We start from the raw sequence: 4,873 nt of genomic DNA, 5'->3' as shown, positions 1-4,873 counted from the left end.
AATGATGTATGTGGCTGTTAGAAGAGTCCTAAATGGCTTGGCGTAGAAAAGATTCAGCAATTGACAATAATTAACTTGTTAAAAGTAGTACAGGTTTTTTTATTTTAACTAAATTAAACTAAAAACATTCTTCTGGGATTTGGCTATTAAGTGAAAATAAATCTCTTTGAGGTCACAGAAACCCCTCTCGACTAATTTGCAAATGTCCACTTTCACCTCACCAATGTTAATAACAATGAGTGGCTAAGCAAAGTGATGCGCCTGGCCTGCACAATGATGCCGTCAGTCCAGGCATCCGGTCTTCAGTTGTTTATTGCCCCCATAAGAACAATATTTCAAGTGCTCAGTGACAAAGGCCTGCCGGTAATGCTCCACGGTGGAGAATAGCAATTGCCCTGCACTTTGGGACTCTCACAGATGTCTGTCGATTTTTATCACTGAAATGTTTTTCACAACTCTCTCTACAACTGAATCAGAAACGTTTTTCATTCACAGATTAAAGTCTTCCTATGGGCTTTTAGAAATTGGCGGATTCGTTTTGGACGTCACCAAATTATTCAACGTCAACGAATTAGTTAAGCATGTGGTCTTTTATAAAGGGAGGCGAACCAAGTTAACGTATTGCTTTACACCAAATCGACGCCCACACACAACGAATTACATCATATATAGTGCTCTATTTTTTTATGTTCACAGTCAGCGACGGATGACTGGGTTTTAACATTTTATTTGCTGTTTTATATAGCACGAACTTCACCCGAAGGTATTGGAGAACTTTATATGAGCACCAGTTTTACACAAGGACACATTCATTTTTGGTAGGCACGGGGAGAATAAATGATTTGCCCAGAACCACAGGATGGTGAGCCAACGCTCGAACCTGGTTCCCCAGCTCCAAAGGCGGCAGCTCTGGCCTTTAGGCCACACCCTCTTCCCTATGTGACTCAACATTTGATTTGGGTTTCAAAAGGTGCTTACATGAGTGAAATGAAGGTAGAGGTCAGATACTGAGACCAATGGGAGATTATTTTGTTTGAACCAGGGTCGGGGAGTAATCGACTAGGTTATGAAGTAAAGTATAGGGGTTTTCTCTCAGCCCGACCCAGCCGAGGGCCCCTGTTTTTGGCCCATTCTGCCAGGTGTAACTTTCTTGTAATTTAGCTGCTATTGGTTGAATTAAATATTATAATACGTTGTATGCAACTGGTCATTGGAATGTCAAATACAAAATATTGGGATGACTTGAACATTCTGGCCACACCTCCAACGCGCCCACTGATCCAATCCTCGGGTTATTCCCGCCCTCTGATTCACCGCCCACAGTTCTCCTATTTTTTTCTCTGCTTCAACCACTGCTTTAGCATTAATCTAAAATATCGAAAAAGAAACATAGAAAGACAAAAACTGTATTGTCGATCCATGTTTATTTAGCTACAGCTAAAAAAGAACATTCTGCCTGACAAATGTGAAAATGCATTTTTCATGCAGAACAGCGCTGAGAGAGAAAGGCATGGTAAACTGGAGCTTAGTGCCACAAGTACAGATGCATAGGGCCGGCCTTGGCGCTGGTGGCAACAATGTTTGTTGTCGACCCCCTTGCATGATGGAGGTGGTGACTACCTCCACTACGGATTCCCTCACTACCACCTTTCAAAAGTGCCACTCAAGTCTCCATAACCACTCGCTCTCAGATGCATTTAAGTAGTTTTATAGCTCCACTCATACCAGTGTAGGGTGTCAGAAGGGTGTCAGAGCGCGTTCCATCACACACACACGACACAGAGACAATCAATCATAGGAGTGTAAATCAGTGTATAGGCAATCCTACATAAGCCAGAGGACTACAAGGTGTAGGAGTCACATGTCGTCCATACTGGTAGGCAGTATAGTTTAAGAGTGCTTAATCTGGAGAAGCACAAACTCAGAATTTAAAACGAAACACCATAGTTGGGGGAATCTCTTTCATAATAAGAATTGATTTCCACCCAAATTAACCTTTTTACAACATTAATCTATGCACTAATTTATTATATACTCCTTGTGATCTGCAGGGTACACGTTCTTTGCAGCAGGCAGATTAATCCTCTGTGCTATTTTATGATCAATCAAAACCTCAACTAGATAAAACTTGATCAATCTTTAGGAAGAACATTAATCACTGGAATTATCATGACATTTGTATTGTTGCCTGGAAATTGCTGGAGGCAAGGAACGTGGCAGCAGGAGCTTTCAAAAACACAGCGCCTCCAAAAGTCAGCACCCAGTGCGGTGGCACAGGTCACAACGACCTATAGCCGGCCCTGCGGATGCAAACCAGGATGGGGCAGTCTAGCACCAAAAGCATGGCATAGCAGATACAGTACATAATAAAGGAAGGGAAAATTAGGAAAGGTGCAAGCAGTGCTTCATTTGAGCTGGTGGTAGTAGGTGGGACGCACAAGCACTCGTTTTTTGGGACCAACACTTATTTTTCCTCATCAGACTTTGACCCAGAGCAAGAAAGAGAAATCCGCAAAAAAGGGAGAAGATAGAAGAGGAAAACATGGAAAGTCAGTGTCAAAAGAACCCAAGGTGGAATCCAGACATGGCCACCTTTGTACCCTATGTGAAGGGTCCAGAGACCTGGTAGGTGCTGTATGGTTACTGCTTACTAAGTCAGTGTGTACCAAAATTATGTAGGAAAGAAAAATTTCTTTCTAGAGTCCCCTCACTCACCGGGGTTGCCCCACGGTGACATGCTTCATCATTGGGGCCATCCCAGTTCTCTACGAAAAGGGGCGTGCTGCGACAAGGCGACTACGCTGGAGCACTGGTTTTGTGAGATGACTATGTGTGGTGCAAGTGTGGTGATGGTGGAGTGGGTGTGGAATTAAAAATACCGTGCTAGTGGGCCTCAACAATTTATTTTGCTCCTAGTGTGGTATAAAAAATTAAAAAGGGGTAACACTGTATTCTAACTTTTACTGAGCTAGATCAGTGTCATGGTCGACATGTTTCAAGCTCCCCCAAGCTTTTCTTCAGGACCATACAGGGTCCAGCCCTGTATTGCCACTCCTGTTTTCAAATGAAAAAAGTGTTGCTAAAAACTACTTATTAACATTAAACGCTGTTGTTAATAAAACATGCGTGTTGTTGTACATACGTTTTGTATTCTACTTGGAATTCTGTAAAAGAGAATAACATTTGTTAAATGATGGACATCCCCCTCCGAGAAGGGGAACAACTCACATGCATCTCACTCCATCTAGGGCGTGAGTGTGCCCTTGGCATCATACTGATGCGTGCTGGTTGTCAAACCGGTGTTGAAAGATAAATCACTGTGAATCAAGTGGTTTAGTGGTTTCACACACAAAACATATAAACTTAATGTGACTATTGACAAGACACACAATACATACACACGAAATAATAACATGGCAGATGGTTATATTTACATAAAAGATTGTTAGATTACACCCCATGGTCTTAGGCAAGGGCAGGACCGCCTCGTGGAAACATTGCTGAAAAAGGAGTTTCAAGATTAGAGTTAGAGGACTCCTTCTCTGTTTACCCAAGTAAAATTGCCGGTATCCTTGCAATCTAGCGTCGTATTAAAACTTACTTCCTATCGGCAGACCCGCTCGGTACTACCTGATGCTTCCTCACCCGACCGCATACTGATGTGAAGCGGGGCTCGCGGTGTATTTAGAACACGCGAGCTTCCGGGTTGTTGGGAAATCTCTTTCAACTAGAGCGCTCGCTGGAGCGGCCATCTTGGGGGTATGCTTTCGCGCTCGGCGCGAGTGCTGGTAAATGATAGTAATTACTCCTGATTTGTGCCGAAGTTGAGGATAAGAAATAATTTGGAGTGATGCTAGAAATGGGGGCATCCTAATAAATTAATTTAGAACACAGGTTTTTTTCACGGATGGATGAAGTTTTTTTAATAATTGTATGGTAAGGCTAGTCATATCTTTAAGGAAAACGGGTATTTCGGCATTTGGTAGATAGAGGGGCTAGTGCCTTTCTTTTCTGGGAAGGCAGTGAAGGGTGTTAAGTTTTTATGGAGGTGGGGTCTTTTTTTATTATTGTTGGGGGCAGTATTTCCATAGTAATGATTCAGTATCGCTTCATTTCATTATTACAGATAGCCTACGGGCGAAAGGCCCCCCATGGGATTTCATCATTGAGACCTTGGGTGTCCGTATGTAGACGAAACACCCATCTTTGTTCTTTCTCATGGAGGGTTCGTTCCTGATTGTCTTTGTTTTTAACTGTTTCTATGACCACCCAGGTTAGGTCATTAGGTGTATGGTTCTGTTCGATGAAGTGGGTGGTCATTCTTGTTGTAGCTCGTTTGCACCTGATGTTGCTTCTGTGCTCTACTATGCGCGTACTGACCTTTCTAGTGGTCATTCCTACATAGTGTAGGTTGCATGTGCAGGTTATCAAGTACACAACTCCACTGGTGTTACAATTGGAAAATCCCTTTAGCTCCCATTTCGTAGTGTTGTTGAAAGTTATGTTTTTGGTTGGGGAAGTCAGATGACAGACACTACAGTTGTTACACGGGAAATGACCATCAGGTAGTGGTTGCGATCTTGCTGTCTGGGTTATTGATGTGGGACGGGTATGTACCAAATAATCTTTCAAATTTTTTCCCCGCCTATGACTGAACATTGGGGTAGGTATATTTAGGCCACCGCTGTTGAGTATTGGCCAATGTTTCTTGATTATTTTGGACACACTGTCAGAGACTTGATTGTACGTAGTGATACAGATTGGTTTTTTGTTATCAGGTTGTGTTCTTTCTTTAGGTTCTAATAGTGCTTCCCTATTGTTGTTTGCCGCCCGTTTTTTAGCCTCTTTGATTACTTTGTTAGGGTACTTCCTG

This window comes from Lissotriton vulgaris, chromosome 3_1 (assembly GCF_964263255.1).
Source record: "Lissotriton vulgaris chromosome 3_1, aLisVul1.2, whole genome shotgun sequence".
In the NCBI taxonomy this organism is placed as follows: Eukaryota; Metazoa; Chordata; class Amphibia; order Caudata; family Salamandridae; genus Lissotriton; species Lissotriton vulgaris.
Note: the sequence above shows the minus strand (reverse complement) of the source record.